Source organism: Phocoena sinus, chromosome 1 (genome assembly GCF_008692025.1).
Source record: "Phocoena sinus isolate mPhoSin1 chromosome 1, mPhoSin1.pri, whole genome shotgun sequence".
In the NCBI taxonomy this organism is placed as follows: Eukaryota; Metazoa; Chordata; class Mammalia; order Artiodactyla; family Phocoenidae; genus Phocoena; species Phocoena sinus.
The window spans coordinates 185,380,092-185,404,387 of NC_045763.1; the positions used below are offsets into that span (position 1 = coordinate 185,380,092).

Sequence of the window (24,296 nt, forward strand, 5' to 3'; positions counted from 1 at the left end):
CGCCCCGGATCGGGCTGTAATCTGTGGACTGTGGGTAACTTGACAGTTAGTTTTGTGCTTGGTACGAACACCTTCACTTTCCCCCTCTTATGCAACCATGTTCTGTGTGGCTGTCATGACTAACTCCACCCTCCCTCTCCACGTGGAACTCCATCAGTTATTTCGGTGAGCCGAGAGCTGGACACCCACTCTTAATCTCTCTTGTTTTCCTTCTTTTGCTGTCTGTGCAAAGTGGATGTGTTGGCATGAGAATCCGCTTATAAATAATAAAGTTCGCGTCATACCACTTCCCTGAACATATTAGCCAGTACCTTAAAATTCGTCCTCACCATGTTTGCAGTCTTTTTTTTTTTTTTTTCAGATAAAAGAACCTTCTTTTCACCCTGTTATATGCATTTCTTCATGCTCTTAATAGTGCCCCACCTAAGGTAGCAACCAACATTTGTGTAGTCCTTTGCTTTTTAAAAATTATTTTATATGTCTTACTGCATGTAATCTCAGCAGTGATCCTTTGAAGTAGGTGTGGCAGGTAGTGTTCTTATAATAACCGTTTTACAGTTGAGGAATCTGAAGCTTAGAAAATGGTTGCTTGTGCGAGATTCCAGGGGCGAGAAGTTGCACTTAGGCATGGATTTTTCAGATTTAAGCTCCAGAGTTGTATATCTCACCTAATAAGGAGCTGAATATAAATCAGATGGACACAAAAGAGTGTAACCGAAAGTGGGGTCCGGCTGCTCGCAAGCCAATAAAGAGGGAAGTTTGGTGGAAAGGGAAGTTTGCTTTACTTTGGATGCCGGCAAGTGGAGGGGGGAGTGGGGCGGAGGGTGGACGCCTGCCTAAAGGCCGACAACCCCCGCCGACAATCAGTGGCCAAGAGCTTTTACGGGGGAGTTTCAGGGATGTACAGGCAGAGGGAGGGGGCTACATGCAGAAACAGCACAGTCAGCTCTGACGGTCATCTTGAAATTGGTCATCGGTGGTCTGATCAGCGTCATCTTGATTGTTTTAAGTACGGTTAGGCTTCAGTTCCAGGGTCGGTTTGTTCCCATTTCTTGAGGCCGGTTATCAGAATTATGGCAGCTTAGGTCATGGCTACGGCCTGGTCATCATGTAGTTAACTTCTTCCAGCTGGCGGGGGTTTCAGTATCTACAAAGTAAACAGCTCACAGGATATGGCTCAGAATATTATCTATAGCCCTTGAGGAGGGACTGAAGGTCCTTGACCATGCTTAAGGACTAAACTATTATTATTTGGTCTCCTTTGACTGTTTTCCTTTGTTTCTGCATTTTCTCACTTCTCTGATTAAACTTATTCTTTGACTAAAGTTATTCCACAGACAAAAGGCAGGCTGAGGACATGGGGGGCATAGACCATAGGGTCTTTCTCTGTTTCAAGAGAGCCACGTGCATTATTTTAAATTTCTGAGCCCTTTGAGAGGATGAGTTTTTTCTTTTCAGGTGTATTTGGGATGATAAGGAGATTGAGGTCTAGATTCTGAAAGAAAACACTTGAAGGGGTCCTAGAGGCTGGAGGAGTAGAAACCTGTTTCCAGTCCACGTGTTCTTTATTGAAGCACAGTTTTCTGAGTATAACTCAGTAGCCCTGTTTCTTTTAAGGTGACTCTGCCAGCTGAGCCTGGCCCTTACCACACACACTTTAACAATGCTCTGAGAAAAGCACCTACTTTGAGGTTACTCCTGGTAGGTCTCCTTCCCACACCAGGAAAGCACTTTTCTGACCCCTTTTCCTGAGACTGGTCCCCTTGTTGTCTTCCTTTCTCTCTTAATTACCACCCCAGATTGTGAAGTGCAACTTCTCTCAGTTAATATTCTTTCACATTCCGCAATCTCCTGAAATAGAGGAAGAGATGACAGCTGTGGAATTTTCTTTGAAACACCTGCCAGTGCACTATGGCATTCCTCCCTATTTACAGGGCTGGTGGTGAGTTGAGTTGACCAGGTATACTCAATACTAGGAGATTCAGCTAAAGATTAAGCCGCTTGAAGATGTGAGATCAAGCAAACCTTATGTTGAGAGACCGTCCCTTTGCTTGAATCAAGACAGGGGCTTATATTGGCTCAGGAATCCTTTTACAAGTCAGTTTCTGCAGAGTTACAGTATGTTTCTCCCATGTCTGAAGAACTCTGAAGATACATACAAGATTATTTTCAAAATGTGAGGCTGGAGCCTCCAGAGGCTGAACAGCCATCGAGTGAATGACTGCTTGTCCCGTGAAGCGGAGAGTGGTACACTTCCATGAATTACTTAGTTAAAATACCCCCCTGCTGTACGAGTGTGATGTGAACTGTCAGGATGACTGCTTCCAATCTCTCTTGTTTCGGCCGCAACCTCCTGACCAGCTGTGGACTATTACCTGAGCACATTGGAAGAAACTCCCAGAAGATGTTGGGGGGATGAGTTTTCTTCGCCCACAAGGTTACAATAGATGTTTTGCATTTCAGGTTGTGGTGCCTTGATGCTACTTTTGACTTAGGGACCTTTCTTTCTTGGCAGCCTTTGCTTCTGCCACGAGGTGCTTGAGTCAAAGATAAGCTCCAGGGGGCCTGTTAATAATGCTTGAAATAGATTGGGATAAGAAATATCTCAAAGATTAGACCTACTCTGATGAAAGCTTTGGAAACTGATGCAGTCTAACCAAACTTGGGCAAATACATTAAGATTCCGTGTGTATGTAGAGCCGTCAATGAAAAGGGCGTTAATCTGATTATATAACCCTTGGAAGCACATGTTTGCTCACAGAGGAATTCCCGTTTTATTTGTGTGTATATATTACAGGGCATGAAATGTGGGCTAATAATTCTCTGTGCGCTGGTACTTTAAAATTTTCTCTTTATTTGTTTGTTTATTTTGTAAGGTCGATTATTTTTTATTTGTTTATTTATTTTGTAAGGTCGATTATTAGCACCTGTCTTGTATCCTTAGCATTATGACCTTGGGTACTGTAGGTCCAGGTCCAAGCTCTTAGGACTGTATCTACCAAGTTATCAGGGTACCGAGAGGCAAGTGCTTGCCTTTGGAAAGGAGGTTTTCTGGGACTTGTTAAAATGATGCCCGCTCTTCCTTCAGAGTGTATTGTATTGGCACTTACGTTTATGCGGGTGTGGGGAGGACACCGATGTCAGTACACGTGGATCTTAACACTAGGCCAGGCTGATCAGTCTTCATTTGGAGGGATACCTAGGAGACTAGAGTGATACTGTGCTTGACTCAGAATTCGGGTCGGTTTTGTAACAGTCTTAGAGTCCACGTTTGGACCCTCAGGGTCACCCCAGACTGGAATTCAACTCCTAGTACCTAGCCCCTGTCATTCTAGAGCTGCCTCAATCTGACCCTGTATCCTCAGGGAAATGAAAATTATCTATTTCCCTGGAAGAGAGGTGGAGGTAGGGATAGATGAGGGAAGGAAGAGAGGCAGAGCAGTTTATATTCAGAGTGAGACAGAAGAACACAAGATGATTACCTGTTCAGTTCAACTCCAGATACTATGTATGTGTGCCGACTTGTAAGATAAAACTTGTATTCTTCTTTTAATTGGGGTGTAATTGACATTTAACATATTAGTTTCAGGTGCACAGCATTTGCTTCAATATTTGTGTGCCCTGTGGAATGATCGCGGTAATAAATCTAGTCACCATGCAGTTAGTTTTTTTTCCCCTGTGATGAGAAATTTTAAGACACACTTTCTTGGCGACTTTCAGATACGCACTGCAGTGTTATTGAGTGTAATCACCTTTCTGTACATTCCATCCCTGTGATTGATTTATTTAACTTTTTATTTCGTTTTGGAGAACAGTTGATTAACAATGTTGTGATAGTTTCAGGTGTACAGCAGAGTGATTCAGTTAGACATGTACACGTATCCACTGCTTTTCCAAATTCTTTTCCCATTTAGCTTGCCACATAATACTGAGCAGAGTTCCCTGTGCTATTCAGTAAGTCCCTGTGGGTTTTCCACTTTAAGTATAGCAGTGAGTACATGTCAGTCCCAAGCTCCCTAACTGTCCCTTCCCCCACCCTTCCTCCCGGGTGACCGTAAGTTCATTCTCTAAGTCTGTGAGTCTGTTTCCGATGACTTGTTTATTTTATAACGAGAATAAAACTTGTATTCTTAACCTTTTCTCTTTTATTCCAAGTTCATTATTTATTCGTCTTATAGTTCCACGTGTGAAGGGACTTATCCTGTATATTGGTGAATTTTGCTTAGTGTTAGGGGCGCAAGGTAATCTGGGATTAAGAAAATCCTGTTGGCGTCTTTCTTATTGTGGATCTAGAACAGTCATCCTGAGTCATTTTGGTAGTTTACCTCTTCACATTGGTTAATAGGAGGCCTTCAGAACATGTTGGCCACCTGGCCACTTGCCTAATGAGTATTTGTCTCAAGTTGCTGTGCCATAATGGAACTCAAAGCCAGATTTGGAAATTAGGTTTATTTTTATGGTGGTTTTTTTTTGGGGGGGGGAGGGTTGGGGGAGTACAGATGCAAGTGACTTTTATTTGTTCCCTAGCCAGATTTTTGTTCCCCATTCTTAAAGTCCTGTAGAGAAGCTATATACTATCATTTGGGCTTTGGAATCTTCTCAGTGAGTATTTTCCAATAGCCAAGCTGTAGTTGTGTTGTGTGTAGATGACACACAGTTCTGCTAAAGGTAGAGGGCTGGACAGGTCTTATTGGTAAATTAAAATTGAGTCCCTGCTTATTTTTATTTGTACATATTTTTAAATTAAAGTACACTTTCTATACAGTAAAATTCACCTTTTACAAATGTAGAGTTCTGACAAGTGCACACAGCTGTGTACCCACCACAGTCATGATACGGAGCACGTTCGTTACGCCCAGGGTTGCTTTGTGCTCGCGGCCGGCTCCTCCTCCCGCCCCCAGCCCTTGGCAGCCCTTCCTCAGTTTCCTGTTCCTGTAGCCACGATGCCATGTAGACGGATCGTACAGTATGGAGCCTTTTGAATCTGGCTGCTTTCGTTTGCTGTCATGTGTTGAGGTTCATCCATGTTGTTGTGTGTGTCTGTAGCGCATTGGTCTTTATTGCTGAGAGATGTTCCGAAACGTATGGATGTACCACAGTTTGTTTATCCGCTCACCAGTTGAAGGACATTGAGGTTATTTACAGTTTCTGGTAATAATGAATACAGCCGCCATAAACATTTGCGTACACATTTTTGTGTGAACATAATTTTTCATTTCTCTTGGTTATATTCCTAGGAGTGGGGCAACTGCATCACGTGGTAATGAATGCTTAACTTTAAAAGAAGCTGCCAAGCTGTTTTCCAAAGTGGCCCCACCATTTTGCTTCCAAACAGCAGTGTCTGAGTTCTAGTTGCTTCCTGTCCTTACCAGTACTTTGTGTTATTTTTTTTAAGCCATATTAATAGTCATGTAGTGGTGAGTCATTTCCAATGACAGTTATAATACTAGGAGTAGTTGTAGTGGCAGCAGCAGTAGGTGGTAAAAGTACTGATCATAGCTCCCACTATTTTTGATGCTATTTACTCTGAGCCAGGGACTGTTCTGTGTTCTTCTGATATGTTAACTCGTGAGTAATACTCAGAAGAACTCACGAGATACGTACTTTATCATTGTCTGGATCTTACAGAGATGGGGAAGCTGAGACACTGTCCAGGGTCGCACAGGTGATGGATTGCAGAGCTGGAATTTATTTAAGCTCAGATCCCCAGCGGACCCCTGAAACCGCGTGCAGTGTGCAACCCTGTATGTACGTACCCCGGGCGGGTTGGAGTGCTGACCCTGCAAGAGAAAGCCTGTGTGTGTCTTTACAGCCGGTCCTGCTTTGCCAGGGCTCCACATCTGTGGATCCAACCACCTGGGTATCGTCCAGTGCTGTAGTACATGTTTATTGGAAACATCTGCCTATAAGTGGACCTGCACAGTTCAAACCCCTGCTGTTCAAGGGTCCATGGTACTGTTATTTCCTTACTGACGGGTGGGCAGTGTGCGCAGACTGGGTGTTCTGGACGGGGTGGGGCGGAGTGGGTGGACGGGAGAGTTCATCAGCTACTCTGAACGGCGGTCAATTTAAAACTTAGGGATTGCTTATTTCTGGAATTTTCCATTTGGTATTTTCCGACGACAGGTGACTGAGGAAAGTGAAACCAGGGGTAAGGGAGGGGAACTACTGTATATGTCTGCTGATAGGCGCAGTTTCTGCCGTCAAGGAACCCAGTCTGGTTTGGAGATAGATAAATAAAAAAACAATTCCTTTTAGAGGGGTACGTTCTATGATTCACTCCTAAGTGGGGGGACAGAGGAAGGCAGTTCAGGGTGAGAGGCAGGAATGGGTGTGGTGTGTAGGCAGAGCGTGCAGGGGAGTCCCGATGGACGTGTCGGGAGGGGTGGGGATGGGGGGGATGCAGTCCTTAGTAGAGAACGGTGGGTTTGAGCAGGAGAGGTAACCCAACCACAGCAGTGTTTTAGGAATAGGAAGCTGTAATTGGATTTCAGAATGGATGGAGGGACAGAGATGAAAGAACCAACTGAGAGAAGAGAGAAGAGAAGAGAAAAGTGTAATACAGTTCTAGCCTGAGTCTGAGAGACTTGTGTTAGTCAGACAGGAATAGGATTCAGTCCAGCATTGGACTGAGCTGCTCTGAAGACATCCACATAGAAATATCCTGTCGACATCTGTGTGATTCAAGGCCCGTCATCACCTCCCATCTAGGCTCCGGTTCTCTCACATTTAAAATGAGACTTGGATATTAGCATAAAGGTGAGAGTTGAAGGGATGAGTGTGAAGAGGATGGGGTAAAATATGAAAGAGGAGAGCAAAAAGCACAGTTCGGTGGCAGCAGAGGAGGCGGAAGTTCCGGTCGGAGCTGTAGGGTAGGTGGCAGGTGGAGTGATGCCCCTCAGGGCCTGTGGCTGTCACCTTACCTGGCGGCAGGGCCTTCGCGAATGTGACTGAACTTAGGATCTCGCGCTGGGAAGATTTACCTGGATTATCCAGGTGAGCCCAGCGTAATCTGAAGGGTCTTTGTGAAGGGAGGCAGGACTGTCAGTAGGAGATGTGATGGCAGAAATGAAGCTGGAGCCGTTGAGGAGAGAGACAAGGCGGGCGGGCAGGCTCGCGCAGCTGAACAGGGCGCGGGGACAGAGTCCTCCCTCAGAGCCTCCAGAAGGAGCTGGCCCCGCCGGTGAGACCGACTCCAGACTTCCGGCCTCCAGATCTGTGGGACGGTGAATACATGTACTTTAAGGCGCTGAGTTTATGATCCTTTGCAGCAGCAAGAGGAAACCAATGCAGAGGAGAACCGAGAAAGCCCAGTGATACTGAGGAGTTTCGGGAATGAATGGTCAATCATGTAAAAGGAAATGGAGGAAGAGGCCTGAAAAAAACCTAGATTTGGTCATTTATACTTTTTGAAAGAGCAGTTTCAGTGGGAAGGTGTTTTGAGGACTATTCATGGAGGTTATATGACATTTTTACTATTAGGGATAACTTGTTAGTCTTTCTGTTGACTTTTGGAAGGGGAAAAAAAAAGATCTACCATCAGTGTGATTACAACTGTAAATTAGGGCCCAAAATATATGAGAAGACTCCTAAAAGGCTGGTTTCCGGTTAGTCCAAGAGGTTTCATAATTTATGAGTTAAGAATACTTTAGGATATTAAACCTGGCACTAGAGGCAGGAAGGTTGCATTCCGGTTACTGAAGGGCTGGCTAGCTAGTTTAGGTTATTTTATTTCCCAGTTCTGCTTTGGCCCATTTCCCACTCATTAGCACTGTCGCTGGAAGGCAGCCTTAGTGGAGCCGTGACAGGGAGGTTAGTGCCAGCAAACTGTTTCATCTGCTGTTTATTCTTTCACATTCATTTACTGAATGAATAGATGTGCCGGACTCTGTGCTTCTTGTTACATAGCAATTGATACATCTTAGAATCTAAACAGAATCTGGGGAATGCTCTCCAGAATACCTGGTTACTATTATCATTTATAATAGGAAATTGGCAATGTAGTGATTTCCTTTCTTCCTTCCTTTCTCTTTCTTTCTTTCTCTCTCTCTCTTCCTTTCTTTCATTTTTGGCTGCATTGGGTCTTCGTTGCTGCACACGGGCTTTCTCTAGTTGGGGTGAGCGAGGGGTACTCTTCCTTGCGGTGTGCGGGCTTCTCACTGCGGTGGCTTCTCTTGTTGCGGAGCATGGGCTCTAGGCGCGGGCTTCAGTAGTTGTGGCACATGGGCTCAGTAGTTGTGGCGCACGGGGCTTAGTTGCTCAGCTGCATGTGGGATCTTCCCGGACCAGGGCTCGAACCTATGTCCCCTGCATTGGCAGGTGGATTCCCAACCACTGCACCACCAGGGAAGTCCCATGTAGTGATTTTCTATTTTAGCATTCTGGCTTTTGGAGGTTGGAGGGGAGTGTTACATTCATCAGCATTTGCAACTGTTTTCATCTATACTTGAGGATGAAAATGATCCTGTTTTCCTAAAGATGGTGGAAGAGGGAAGTTTGAGATCTTTAATTAATCTTTAGTGGTTCAATAAATCCAGATAAACGATCTCGACCCAGAGTTTTATATAAGGCAAAGAATTGAAAACTCATTTGGGTTACTAAACGAAGCTCGCTCAAATTGTTGACTTTTTTTGGCTTTGAATTTATTTCTTTTTCTGCTTTTGAAGTATAATTTAAAAATGTTTCTTAGATTTTAGATTGTAACCAGTTTGAGTAAATTTGGGGGGCTTGAAGTTTTATCAGGCACGCAGAGTGTGTATTTGTTTCATAAGTCAAGTTAATTGGAAAACTGAAGCCTTAGTTTTCAATATTGAAAATTGGTCTGTATGTAGTTTCTGATGCAATGTTGTACTACATTGTACTTATGGAATGGGTTTATGTAAGAATTTAGAAAAGATTTTGTTCTCAGTATACTTAACATCATAATTCTGTGGCAGTCTGTTGGAATCATGTTCTAATGCAATTTCCGGAAAATATTTTACAGTGCCACGCTCTGAATATCCATGATATATCTGGAAAAACCTGGCTTTTACATATGAATTTTTGGTCTAGTGACCTACTTTCTTTTCATTTTTAAACTTTTAAATTATGGAATATTTCAAAATACAAAAATAGAATAGTATAATGAATTCTCAAAAGTTGTCAACTCATTCCCAGTCTTGTTTCATTTTTAGATCCTTCGCTCCCCATCCCCAATATACTGGATGATTTTACAGCCAGTCCTAATTATCACATAATTTTATTTGTAAATATGTATTTGTAAGAGATAGGAATTTAAATAAAAACAATTACAATTTCATTAACACACCTGAAAATTGAACACTCATTCGCTAAAATCATAAGGTATTCCGTAGTGTTTAAATTTCCCTGGTGGTTCATGAATTTTTTTTTTTTTTTTTTTTACTGTTGGTTTATTCAAATAAGGTCTGCGTTGGTTCATAGGTACCTTAAGACTCTCTTAATGTATAGTTTCCTCCTCGTTTTTTTTCCTCTGCATTTTATTTGTTGAAAAACTGAATTGTTTGTACCGTAGAGTTTCCCACAATCTTGATTCTGCTGACTGCATGCTTATAATGTTAACATGTTCCTTTGTCTCCTGTATTTTCTATAAACTGATGATAAGATCCAGAGATTTGATCTGATTCAGATTTGAATTTTTTGGCAAGAGTACATCATAGGTGGTGGTATATACTTCTATCAGGAGGTACCTAATATCACGTTGTCTCTTTGTGGTTTAGTGGCCATTGGTGGCCTAAACAGAATTTTGAAGTTTCAAGCCAGCCTTGACTAGACCTGAATTCTGTTAATCAAAACATTCTTCTAATCATCATCACATCTCCCTGTGTTGACCTTCTACTTGGGATACCAAATATCGGTTCAAAGCGTGTAAATTGTGAACCTTGTGAATAAAGTGGCTCACACAGGTCAGTGTAGTGTATTGACTGTTGCACGGCTTGACGTGGGGCTCGGCCAATATAGATCAGTGCCTTCGTGTGTAAAGATTTGTCAGTGACGATGACCGTGGGGTAAACTTTATCACCTTTTCAAATCTGTTTCATTAACTCTTAGCTGAAGTTCCCCCTATTTTGATATACTGTTCAAAGTTCTGGTTCAGTACTGTGGTTTCTTGCCCCCCAGTGTCACCACCAGCCCTTGAGCTTTATCATAAAAGAAAACTTCGAAGTAAAGGATCCAAAGAAAACTAAAAAGTAGAGTAAATTGACTGTACGGGGAGAAGAGAGACTTTCTTCCCAGGGCCCTGCCTTATAAGGGGGGAGGCGGGAAGAGAGGAGTGTCCATTCTGGGTGTGTCAGTCAGCTGTGGGCAGATGATGCGCTCATCTTTGAAAATGGAAGTGACATTTGGAACGTTCAAATGGAGACTGGGTTGGTCGGCAAGGAGAGGTCTGCCCTTCTAGTTGAATGGGAATTTCACAGCAGGGTGTGTTGTTTTACAAACTGTGTTTTATTTATATGGGGCATTTCATGGGAAGCAGGTTTACTTTCTTTCTGCTTCTCTGCAGCATTTTTGCCAGGTGTCTTTTTTTAGTTAGTTATTTTTATTCTTTCATTCATTCGTTTTAAAAGTCGGCTGGCCTCGCTATGAGGTATGGCTTTAAAGTGCCAAACACATTATGTTTGGGTCCTTTGGATGCAGCTTCACAGGTTTGTGATCATGCCTCTTGTATTGAGGCATGTTTAGATTGTCCCCTCTTGACGGTAAATAGCATGAAAAATGAGGTCAGAAGAATGACTCATCTCACTGTAAATCACCAGGGGTGATGGAAATGGTTCTGAAGGGTCACCAAGCTGCTTTTCATCTGCTGAGAGCCTTCTTCCCTGCTGGAGAGCTCCCGCAGCACAGGGGCCAGGTGAAAAGGCCCATCCATTCGCGTCTCCCGACTGCCGCGCTGGGCACGGGACTGGCGTCAGGAGAGTCTTCCTGCTGGGACTCTCAGTGCTCAGTGGGTATTTGTGGCAGGCACGGACTCATGGTCATGGTTGGCACCAGTTGTCAGGTGCAAGGAGACGCTGTGTGCCTTGCTTAAGCTCTTTCTTTGCTAACGCCCGTCCCCGACAGGATCACCAAGGCACAAGGGTTTTGAATGGGAGATAACTTGGAAGCATAAGTCAGTATCTACATTATTGTTACGAAGGCTATTACTGTATCTTCTTGTTCTTTTTTTTTTTTTTAATATCAAAAGAAGAGAAATTTCCCGTTCTGTCTCCATAACGCACTTCTGTGGTTTGGATCTTTAAAAATTTAAATGATCCTTTATTAAGTTTTTTGGGGTTTTTTTTTGGCCAAGTATTTATTGAGTACTTCTTAGATGCCAGGTCCTATAGTAGATGCTGGGATACAAGGATGGCATAGTCCCTGCCCTCAGGGATTGGGAAACTCACAGGTTTAAACACACAGTCTAGTCCATATTGCTCCTGTTAAGCAATGACTCCATTTCCTATTACCCTGTTCATAGTAAAAGTGCAGAAAGAGTATTGATCATTATCTACAATTTGCCTTTGTATATTTTTAGATAATCAGCCTTCTCTGATCCAGTCTTCTTTATTCTGATCTAATACCCATCCCTTTATTTAAGATCAGTTTCCAAATCATTAATCATTTTGCTGTCTCTTCTGTGGATTTCCTAGCTCTGCAGCTCCCTTTGGCCTCACTGGCTCAGGGGTTAAGAGTCAGTAATGGCTTCAGCTCTGGGGGCTACCACTAGGGGAAAAGACTTGTGAGAGGGGCACTTTAATGCAGAGTTGCAGGACTGGCCATATATATTGTTTTGTTATAGGATTATCAAGTTTCAGGACACCGTAGCAGAAAGAACCTTAGAGGACAACATCTTATCCACCTTTGTCATTTTTACAAATGAGCAATCTGAGGCCTAGAAAGAAGCTGAAAGAATACCATAAGCATGGAACAGAAATAAAATATAATGAGATGTTTCATTTATAAAACAAGTCAAATTTCTGCTTGATATTCTTTTCTGTCTCTGAAAATGTGGTTGTTTGCACGATAACTTCAAGAAAAAGCAGAATATTCTCTAACTCCTTTTGAACTTGTGAAGAAGGATGATACCATATGGTTGTATTTCTCCTTAAAAAACTTCAATATAATAGAAACATCATGGGATAATTATTCACATTCCAAGAAAATGAATCTAAGAGTTCTTTTAAGTATTGGTTTCCCATTTGACTTATTCATCTGTATATTTACTGCTAAGCAACATAACATTAAAACGAAATTATATAAAAGAAAAAACAATTCATTAGTACAAATACCACCTTAACATAAAACTGTTTTTATTTGTATTCTTTCCCAGGTCACGTTAATCTTTACAAATATTTTAACTTGGTAGAACTCACCGTGTGTCATAACTATAAGTGCTCTTTACTGAGTGTATGCTGTTGAACTGCATTTTGCTGTTTTTATTATCTTGCCTCAACAGTTCCACCAAGTAGATGGTATTATTCCATTTAACGTTGAGGAAGTAGAATCAGAGAAGACAATTTGCCCTAACCTAGATACCATAGGTCATGCTGGTATTGGAACCTAGATCTGTCAGACTCAGAAGCTTCTGGTTTTCTACCTAGGATACACTGCTTTTCTGAAGTCCTGGTTCCCCTCTCCATCTAGACCTTCTGTTTACTTTCAAAAGACCTCTTAGGTACATCACTATTTTGTAGGGGGAGGTTTCTTTTTGCATTCTGTCTCTGCTTTGATTCTTACACAATTCTGCCTTTGCTCAATGTGAGATAATGCCAAAAACGTTGCTTCCGGGCCTCATTCATGTCGTGGCATATACAGAAGATGACAGTATTTGTATAGCACCCTTGGTAAAGTGGAGGTTTGGGAGTTTGGTATAAAAATTCATTAAATTTCTTAATATGTCATAAGAAAATCTATTAAAAACCAGACTTTGGCTAATTGTTAGCCTTAAAATCTGTTTTTAAAAATTGAGGTATAGTTGATTACAGTGTTGTGTTAGCACTAAAATCTATTAATAAGTAAACAGATCAAGAAGTAACAATCAAGAAATTAATAAAATCAGTTATGTTTTATTTATAAGAACATCTAATAATATCAGCTGCATCAATAATGATGCTGTTGATGGTCATGATGACAATCGTGACAAACATACGTATCTTCTAGTTAGAAAAATTGTGGAAAATTAGAGCAAATTCAGTGGAAAACCAAAATATTTTACACGTGCCTGCAAAACATAAATCTTCCCTGATGTTGAACAATGTAGACTAAAATAAAAATACAGATTAAAATGATTCAATAGGAAGAGAAAGGGCTATTTTGTGGACTCACTGTAGCATGCTCTCTGGCAGTGGAGTATGTAGCAAAATTATAATTACTAAATTTAGGAAGTTTATGGAAGGAGCCATACAAATTAAATATGATTTTACCATTTAAAAATTTTGATTGGTTGCAAAACATTTTTTAATAGCAATACAAAATTTCATTCAAAAGATCTTTGTGTCATACTTGTAACCCATTTGTAATACAATATATGACTGGGGAGATCCAATATAAAGTCCTTTAGCTTAAACGTATTAATAAGAAGCACTCAGTAGATATTGGCTATTACTATGTTGAGTTACTGTTGCAAAATGATTAAGGTTATGAGCTTTGGAATCGGATATACCTGGGCTATAATCCTGGTTTTGCTACTTACCTAAGCTTTGTGTTTAGCTATCTGAACTCAGTGCCTGATTCTTAGGAGGCACTTGGTGAAGTTCCGTCAGTCCTAAGACGAAGACCACGGTATTTAATGAGGCCTCACTCTGACCCACCGGGCACTGTGTGAGCTCATCCCCTGTTATCCCTCGGAACTTGTCTCCCCCTTGTTCTGTCACACTGGCTGCCACTGCAGCCACCCTGGCCTCCCTGTTTCTCGGGAACCCCAGTTGCTGCTCTCCCTAAAAGGCCTTGCATCTCTTGTTCCTTCTGCCTGGAATCCTCTTAACGTCAGATATCCCCATGGCTGGCTTTTTTTTTTTCTTTAGACTTTCGCAGAGTCTTCATTCCAATGTTACCTTTGTAGTGAAGCATTTCGTGGCCATCCTATCTAAAAATGACAGATGAACTGTCCTCACTTTCTCGTTGTTAAAAGTGGAGGTATATTTTACTTGTAGTAAAAATGCATAGATATTAAGTCTGTAATTGATGGGTTTTGAGAGTGTATACAACCATGTGCCCATCACCCAGATCAAGAAACAGGACATTTTCATCGTCCTTGGAAGTTCCTCTCAAGCCTCCTTTCCCCAGGGAATCATAGTTAGGATTTCTATCATTCTGCATTAGTCTTGACTGTTCTTAAAATGGATTGTATTGTGCATACTGTTTTATGTTTGGTTTCTTCAACTGAACATGTGTTTGAGGTTTATCCATTCCTTCGTATGGCTGAGTAGTATTCCACTGTGTGACTGTTCCACAATTTGCTTATCCTCCTGTTGAGTGACATTTGGGTTATTTCCTCTTTTGTTGGTGTCCATTATGAATAAAGCTGTTACGAATGTTGTTCTGTAAGTCTTTTCATAGACATATGTTTTCATTTCTCTTGGGCAAATACATAGGAATGAAATTGCTGGGTCCTAGAGTTGTAAAATTCTAACTTTATTAACAGCATGCAGTTTTCCAGTGTGGTTGTAGCATTTTACACTATCCTAGCCATGAATGAGAGTTCTGTTTGCTCTGCATCCTTGTTAATTTTTGATAATGTCAGTCTTTTTTAGTTGTTGTTGAGTCATTGAATATTAGTCATTCTAGTATTTGTGTATTGTTATCTCATTGTGGTTTTAATTTGCATTTAGTGACTAATAATGTTGAATACCTTCTCAGTATTTTTGGGTCATTTGGGGAGAGAGAGAGAGAGAGAGAGAGAGAGAAGTGTCTAGTTCAAATCTTTTGCACTTAAAAACATTTTTGTCTTTTTATTGATTTTTAGACATTCTTTATATTTTCTGGATATAAGTCCTTGTTTTGATATGCATTATAAATATTTTTCTCCCTGTGGCTTGTTTTGTCATGTTCTTATCTTTTTCTTTAAATAAACCTTTTATTTTAGAGTGATTTTAGAGTTACAAAAAAGTTGCAAAGCTAGTTCAGAGAGAGCTTGTATACCCGTCACCCAGCTGCCCCTAGTGTTAACATCTTACATAATGATGGCATGTTTGCCCAGACAGTATTGTGTTGTTTTATTGATGTTCTGAATGGCATTTTCCTCATATTATCTAACCAGTTTAAGCTGCTTTTTTAAAAATTAATTTATTTATTTTTGGCCGCATTGGGTCTTCACTGCTGTGTGTGGGCCTTCTCTAGTTGTGGCGAGCAGGGGCCACTCTTAGTTGCAGTGTGCAGGCTTCTCATTGCGGTGTCTTGTTGTGGAGCACAGGCTCTAGGCGCGTGGGCTTCAGTAGTTGTGGCACGTGGGCTCAGTACTTGTGGCTCGTGGGCTCTAGAGCGCAGGCTCAGTAGTTGTGACACACGGGCCTAGTCGCTCCACGGCATGTGGGATCTTCCCAGACCGGGGCATGAACCCGCGTCCCCTGCATTGGCAGGCACACTCCCAACCACTGCGCCACTAGGGAAGTCCCTGGCAGGCGGATTCTTAACCACTGTGCCACCAAGCAAGTCCTAAGCTGTTTTTTTTTGTTGTTTTTTTTTTTTGCGGTATGCGGGCCTCTCACTGATGTGGCCTCTCCTGTTGCGGAGCACAGGCTCCGGACGCGCAGGCCTAGCGGCCATGGCTCATGGGCCTATCCGCTCCGTGGCATGTGGGATCTTCCCGGACTGGGGCACGAACCCGTGTCCCCTGCATCGGCAGGCGTACTCTCAACCACTGTGCCACCAGGGAAGCCCCTAAGCTGTTTTTTAAAAATAGTATTTATTTGATTTCCTTACTGAACTCTATTTATTAGTTTTATCAAGTGCTCGTTTTTCTAGTTAGATGTTAGCATCTATGAACCATGATGGGGTTTTTTTCCCCCAAGATTTAAACCTTTGAAGCACAAAAGTTTAAAATTTTGATGATGTCCAATTTATTTGTTTTTTTCTTTTGTTGTTTGTGCTTTTAATATCGTATCTAAGAAATGATTGACTAATCGAAGGTCACAAATATTCACATCTATATTTTCTTCTAAGAGTTTTATAGTTTTAGTTACTACATTTTGGTCTTTGATCCATTCTGAGTTAGTCTTTCATATGGTGTGAGGTAGAGATCCAACTTCATTCTTTTGCGTGCAAATGTCCAGGTGCCTCAGCACCATTTGTTGCAAAAACTCTAAAGTTTAAACCTTTCCTTTTCTGGTCTGCATTTTTTGACCAGAACCTCAAAGAGTGTTGAATAATAATAGTGATGGAAGGCATCTTCCATCTGTTGTCTTTCTTTATTTAGGATGTCTGTCATATGTCTCCATTAAATATGATGTTTACTTTGTTTTTAATAGCTTCTTTTGGTTAAGCAATTTTTTTCTAGTTAAGGTTTTTAAAAACCTTTTTTATTGCAAAATTTAATACGCATACAGAAAAGTATATGTAAAACAGAAATATATAATCAATGGATTTTTATAAAGCAAAGGCCTGAGTTACCATCACCTTGGTCAAGAAATGAAAGATTATTTGCTAACTGTTCTAAGATCAGGAATGAATATTAATTTTTTGATATCTTTGATGTTAGAGCCATTAGTTAATAACCCTGGGAAGTTTAAAAGGTGATTGAAGTCATGTCACACTTAGTATGCTTTAAAAGTGCCTCTGGGCTTCCCTGGTGGCGCAGTGGTTAAGAATCTGCCTGCCAATTAAGGGGACACAGGTTCGAGCCCTGGTCCGGGAAGATCCCACGTGCCGCGGAGCAACTAAGCCCGTGTGCCACAACTACTGAGCCTGTGCTGTAGAGCCTGCGAGCCACAACTACTGAAGCCTGTGCGCCTAGAGCACGGGCTCCGCAACAAGAGAAGCCACCGCGACGAGAAGCCCGCGCACCACAACGAAGAGTAGCCCCTGCTTGCCACAACTAGAGAAAGCCCGCATACAGCAACGAAGACCCAACACAGCCAAACAAACAAACAAAAAAAAGTGCCTCTTCCCCCCAGAAAAGTGCCAGTTATCTATCAACTGTAGTTTAGCTGAGCCACTGAGGCTGCCGTGATTTAACATTTCCAGGAAGATCTGTTTTTCTCCTCAGCTTTGTAAGGGCCATCCACCTGCATTCTCGTTGTCTGTCCTTAGATGGCTCACAGGTACCTCAAACCCAGCATATTCACGGGTTCCTGTGTTTCCTCTCTCAGTAAATGGCACCTCCCTCTACCCAGCTGTTATGCGAAACCTGGGTAACGTCTGTGGCTCCTTATTTTTCTTGATTCGTTTGTTCACAGTTACTGTGTGTTAGGTGCTTATTAGGCCTGAGGGTGCGCAGGGAGCAAAACAGACATGGTCCTCTCGTGAGCTTCCAGCCATCAGGTCCTGCGGATTCATCTCCTACGTGTCTCTCGAGTCTGTCTGCTTTCATTTGGTCTCTTTTTCATTACTTTAGTTCAAGCCTTTATCTCTCACCTGGGTAATAGAAATAGTCTGCTGAGTGGTTTCCCCGCTTCTCCTCGTTTCCTCTATTTCCTATACTTCAGCCAAGAGTTGCTGAACATTGCATACTTCCCTTAAAACTGTTAAGTGGTTGTCATTGCCCTGTTCTCTCGTCTCCTTCTCACCATTCCCAGCTTTGGATTCTGTGCTGCAGCTACATTGATTGTCTTTCATTCCCTCAGTTATGGTGTGTTCTCTTGTCTCCCCTTTCCCAGCCTTATTGTCTCTCCTCTTTGCCTGCCCATCTTTCAGGTCTCAGGTTCAACATCATTGCTTCTAATTCCCCCCGCCACCCCATGGTTTACCCATACTCTGTGTTCCCATGTTAGGTGCTTCTCCTATGCTTTCCCTTGGTATCTTATAGCTTACCTGTCATGGCACTTGACATATAGTCTTATAGTTTCTCATTTAATTGTCTGTCTTCCCCTAACTAGACTGTAAGCTCTGAGAGGCCAGGGACTGTGCCTAACTTCTTCACCATTAGGTTAGCTGCATCCACCATAATACCTATTCAATTTTAGACATTGGGAATAACTATTTATTCAGTGAACGAATTCATGAGAAGAAGCTGGTGGTGGCAGGGGAGGGGCAGTGAGTTGTTCCAGAGACTAATTTAATGAGAATAATCAGAATTGGAATTTGGGTTCCTATTTATAACTTTCTTTGCTGCAAAGTATATGATTTTCTTTCTTAATAATCGATTCTTATTTTAGATTTTTTTTGTTCTGTTAAACTTTGCTTGGTTAGGTCTTAGAGGTAATTAGGAATTGGATATCATGTTCTTACGGGTTTTAAAGACCAACAGAGCAAGGAGGAGAGCGTAAAGCAGGATTTTAGATGCTGAAAACATTGCAACATTTAGAGCCTTGACCTACCAGCAGTACGTCGACGCGAGAAGTGCAGCTGTTAGGAGTGTCTCTGATACAGAAAGTGTTTGCAAAGTTCAGACGGTTCGCTGTATTAGAAGTACTACAGCTTTTATATCAGCTTGAAGCAAACTCTAAATTGAATGAATTGGTACAAATATCAGAGTTGTAATAAGAATAAAACAGATTTTTTTTTAGTACAGTTTGGGGATTGGAATGTAAATTCGGTCTTGTACGTAAAGATAAAAGACTTGCATCCTTTTAGAAATTACATGTGAATTAAGTAAAATTAGTCTTTATTTTTATTTGATATAAAAATTACCCTGGAGGTTGTTGTATGTAGTAGAGTAATATGGAAAGAATCGTTAAAGTTTTTTCAATATAATATAAATATTAAATAATAAAATAGGATAATGGACCAAACCAGAATCCATCAAGGACGATGTGTCTGTTCTCTTTCTGAATGCTGGGCGCTGCTGCTCTGTGCCCCGCACGCGCTGCACGTCCAGTAGGGGAAAGAGTGAAAGAAACATCCTCCTCCCTCAAGAACTTGTACGCCTTTGGGTGAGATGAGGCATTATTGCGTGAGAAAATAATGACTAGCTGTTGAAGATGGGGTGACTGGAATGGATAGACCATTAGTGGGGGTGTTCGGAGGAAATAGGGGTTACTTTCAATTGGAGAGGGCACAGTTTCTGGCAGGTTGGGCATCTCGTAACTGCTTCTCGAGTAAAGAGACTGAACGCTTTAGAGCAGAAGAGCAATGTGAGAAGGATAGTATTGTAAATGATTAATCTGGTAAGATTGTATTGGGTTGAGAATGGAGAAGCAAAAATTAAGATGCACTGTAGGTACTAGAATGGCTTCTACAGCAACAGTGAAAAGGGCTTAAGAGAACAGTAAGGTGTGAGTAGGCGTGTAGGCAAAACAGGATGTGGAGACTTACTGGGTGTAGAAAGCAGGAGAAGCCAAAGTCGGAGACAATTTTAAGGTTGGGAGAATAAACTGAAATTCAGCAAATATTTATTAAGCAACCATTGTGTGCCAGATACTGAGCTAGGTGATGGGGGGAAATGGTGAGGAAGTCCTCTCTGGTGCAGCTTTTTCTCTACACTGTGCTGTGACAGACACGGGGAAGGCACGAGGAAGCTGATGTGCGGCAGAAGCAGAGCTTAGCTTCGGGCATTTACAGCTTGAGGGAGGATTGTGAGATGGCAGACCACTAAGGTGCATTGAACACTTGGAATTCGGAGAGGAGTTTAGGGGCTGAGGTGTATTTTGAAGTCGGAACCGCTGGACTGGTGGGAAGTCCACTGTTACCACAGCCACCCTTTCATAAGTGACCCCAACTTCCTGTAGTGTGCGCTCTTCACAGCGCTTACGCTGCCTCCTCCTGGCCCCGCTTTCCTAAGCTCCTCAGAGCGCAAGATGAAGTTGATCCCATGTCCTCTTGGCTACATTACAGACATGTGGGTGTTGTATTGAAGAAGCAGCAGAGTAGTCAAGAGCGGGACTCTGGGGCCAGACCATGCGGATTTCAGTCCTGGTCCTGCCACTTTCGAGCTTAGGCAAGTCCCCTAAAGCCTTTGTGCCTGTTTCTCCGTAGGTAGAATGAGGATGATGAGCCCTTCAAACTCATGGAGCTGTTACGAGGAGTAATTGAGTTAATGTATGTGAAGCGCTCAGAACGCTGCCTGCCACCAAGAGTGCTTATATATGTATCGGGTAAACGAAGTGAAAGGCCTTCCTCTGGGCCTTCGTTACCACCTGCCAGCATTTTCATCATCCCCAGGGACGCCGCGTCTCATTTTCGTGCTCCAGCCACATCTTCACTTTCTTTCCTAATAAGAATGGTGACATAATCATCATCTACTCAACAACGAAGACATGTTCAGTGCCCCTGTCTGTCCCTCCAGACCCTCTCTGTTGTCATTCCTCCTTCCAGCCTCCTTTTAGAGGCTGGTACCACCCTCCCTGCCTCATCTGGAACGTACTCGGTCCACCGTCTCTTCTCATGTGCCCCACGCTCCTCTCCCTTCCTGTCTCCTTCTTTTCTTTAAAACACCTCAAGTTGTCTCCATTCTTAAAAATAAAAATGGCCTCCAAAAGAACTTTCTCTCTTTTTCAAGCCACCGATTCATCTTTTTTTCCTTTGTCCTCAAATTCTCTTTAAGAAGTAGTGTATAACTGCTCTTCTAGTTTAATTCCTGCCATTCTACTGAGACTGCTTTCTTAAAGGTTACCACAGACTTCCTAAAGGCCTCACCTTATCATTCTTCTTAGTTTCTTTCCTTTTGGACCATTTTGTAATATTTTGTCCACATGATTCCTTTTATCAGTGAAAACTCTTGTCCTTTGGCTTCTGAAGCATTGCTTTCCCAGCCCTTCTCTAACCTCCTGAACCAGCCTCCTGCGCTTCCTTGACTCTAACCCTCCACTGCCCACTCTGTTCCCAGATGTCCATTCTCAGCCACTTTTCCGTCCATCATTTCTCCATTTGTAACCTTACCCGCTCCCGAGGCCTCATCCGTAGCTTACGCACGAATGGTGTCCGGATCTGTCCAACCCTGACCTCTGTCTAGTTGATCTTTTTTCTGGACTACAGATTTATATTTCTGACTGTCCACTAGACATCATGATCTAGATGTGTTACTCAGGTTTATCTTAGTCTTGGTATTTCCAGAGCAAAACTGTTTTCATGCCAGTCACAAACTTGTTCCTCCTGTCTTGTCCTCGGGGGAGGACATTATCATCTAAGACATCGGTTCCCAGTTGTCTGTCCCACGTTGCTGCCTGACTGACCGCATGAGAATCATCAGGGGCACGTGTTGAAGACAGAAACTCCTGAGCGCAACCCTCCAAAGCCCTTCACTCGGTAGGTCTGGGGTAGGACCCAGGAACACTTCATTCTGTGTTTATCCACATTGGGAGTCACTGACGGAAACTGGGATTTGCTCTGTCTCCGCCTTCCCCTGTGATCTGCTGAAGCATCAGGACTTGCCAGTTCTGTCATTAAATGTCTCCGTTCGCACTGTTGGGACCCTGTTCAGGCTGTCCTCTCTCCCGTGAACTGTAGGCCATGTTTTCTGAGTGAGTGCTTGTGGAATAAACATGCATCATTACTGTAGTCTGCTGTAGGTCTGCCTTTTTCTAATTTCGCACATTCGCAGTCCATTTTAGTAGTACCTTCAGAGTTATCTTTAAAATACCAATCTAATAATGCAACTTTAATTTAAAACATTATCAGTGGTTGCTAAATCTAACTATATACCATAGTGTTCATTAAAATACGGATGCCTGGGCCCTACCTTTGGAAATTCCAATCCGGTAGCTCTGGGACACAGCCCAGTAATCTATATTTTTACCATGCATCCCAGGCAATTCTGATGCAGCTTTGCGTTTTGAAACCCTTGGAACGCAGGTAAGAAGGCTAACAACGTGGCATCTAAACTGTTTCCAGCCTGTCTCACCAGTTTCTCTCCCTCTGCTCCCCAGCCACACTCACAGACCTGCAAGGTTGTCCCTCGCCGTTGCCCGCCTGCCCACTCCTCCTGAATTTTTGCTCGCACTTTTCTCTCTGCCTAGTTGCCCTCTCTGCGCTTCTACACCTGTAAAACCCTCTTAATCCTTCAGGGCTCCGCTCAGATGTCACTTGCTCTGTGACGTCAACCCTGTCAGAATGTGTCCTTCCTTCTTGCTCTCATAGCATCTTGCTCTTGATGCTGGTTTAGCAGCCGCATGTGACAGTGTCTCCCACAGATTCATCCTTGCCTTGTCTCGTGCTAGGCCACGAGCCCCTGCCCGCAGAGCGCGTCTCAGCCATCCTTTCTCCTTAGTGCCCAGCACACTGCTTGAAAAAAATGAATCAGTGCCTGGGAAGGTTCTGGAAGAAGATGGGCTCTCTCAGTGTCGGGGAGAGCAGAAGACCCGGGGCTACCCTTGGGGAATTTGCCTATTGAGGAAAGGAAGAGGAAGAGCTGTCAGAGGGGAAGCCTGGAGCCAGTTAGTACGTTGCGGAAGCTGAAGAAGGAGAGAGGGGTTGTTCAGTCGTCCATTCATCTAGGCATTTACTTAGATGCATGTTCATTGAGCATTCATTGCTTGTCGGGCACGGTTCGTGGTAACAAGGAACAGCATGGGCTGCAGAGAACTTGGATGTGCATTTGCATCTGCAATAGAAAAACAGAAAAGTCAAAATCCGAAAAAACTTGATTTTCTGATGTGCTCTTTGTTTTGTTTTGTTTTGCTGTGCTGTGCGGCTTGCAGGATCTTAGTTCCCTGACCCAGGGATCAAACTGGCCCCGGCAGTGAAAGCACTGAGACCTAACCATTGGACCACCAGGGAGGTCCCTCTGATGAGGTTTAGAATTTTTCCTATTATGTTCTGGTCAGTTATCTCCATCTCTCAGGAGATAAGACTAGTATGTAAGTATCACTATCCCCCAAGTCCTTGGTCACTACAGGGCCTCAGGTCTGTATTTTTCCTTATTCCCTAAGGATGTAAAGTCCAGCTAGCTGTAGGTTAGATAAAGTTAGACCCAAATTTTCTAAACTGAATTTTCAAAAAAGTTGTAGGGCCTTCTCAGCTATTTGGAATAGATTGTTAAGCTGACGTGAAGGCAGAGGGACTCCGTAGTCTTAGAAATCATAATGTTTTTCTGACGGGATACTTGGGGAAGCAACTAAATCATGGGAGAAAAGTTTAGCTTGAGTGAGAACATCTTACCTACTTTCTCTGAACACCTTCACCAGAGGGAAGGGTCCCATCCTTTCCTGTGGGGTCTCACTCACGAAGAGCAGGGTGATGGAATGCCACCTCCCTCCAAGTCCCCCTGGGGGTCGTGTGCTTGGAAGCCTGACCACATCTTGATTGGAAGCCTTGACTGGATGTTGCATTTGCATGGTTACTCTTGTTGGCCAAAGATGAGGAGGCCCGTGTCTACCCTATCCTGCTTTTAATAATTTCTGGTAGTGCCTCCAGAACATTCCTATTTTGCATCTGTTTAGCCCCATCTTAACACAATTTAATTAGGCATGAATGCCAATGATTACTTATTGCCTGGATTGTGGCTTTCTCAGATCTTATTTGTTACTGCTAAAATAAAAGATTCGGGACTTCCCTGGTGGTCCAGCGGTTAAGAATCCGTCTTTCTTTGCAGTATGCGGGCCTCTCACTGCCGTGGCCTCTCCCGTTGCGAAGCACAGGCTCCGGACGGGCAGGCGCAGCGGCCATGGCTCACGGGCCCAGCCTCTCTGTGGCATGTGGGATCCTCCCGGACCGGGGCACGAACCCGTGTCCCCTGCATCGGCAGGCGGACTCCCAACCACTGCACCACCAGGGAAGCCCAAGAATCTGTCTTTCAATGCAGGGGACACGGGTTCAATCCTGGTTGGGGAACTAAGATCCCACGTGCCACAGGGCAACTAAGCCTGCACGCCACAACGAAAGATCCCTCATGCCCCCCAACTAAGACCCGACACAGCCCCCCCCAAAAAGATAAATAAAAATATGTTTCATTTTTTAAAAATAAATTTATTTTTTATTTATTTATTTTTGGCTGCGTTGGGTCTTCGTTGCTGCGCATGGGGCTTTCTCTAGTGGCGGCAAGCGGGGGCTGCTCTTCGTTGTGGTGCACAGGCCTCTCATCGTGGTGGCCTCTCTTGTTGTGGAGCATGGGCTCTAGGCGCATGGACTTCAATAGTTGTGGTGCTCGGGCTCAGTAGCTGTGGCTCGCGGGCTGTAGAGCGTGGGCTCAGTAGTTGTGGTGCACGGGCTTAGTTGCTCCGTGGCATGTGGGATCTTCCCGGAGCAGGGATCGAACCTGTTTCCCCTGC

At 43.1% G+C, this 24,296-nt stretch overlaps 1 protein-coding gene across 16 annotated transcripts in view; it reads left to right on the plus strand.

Moving 5' to 3' along the window:
• Positions 1-24,296, plus strand: part of PPP1R12B (protein phosphatase 1 regulatory subunit 12B) — a 214,414-nt gene that overhangs the window by 810 nt on the left and 189,308 nt on the right. The gene's annotated exons all lie outside the window — the stretch shown is intronic.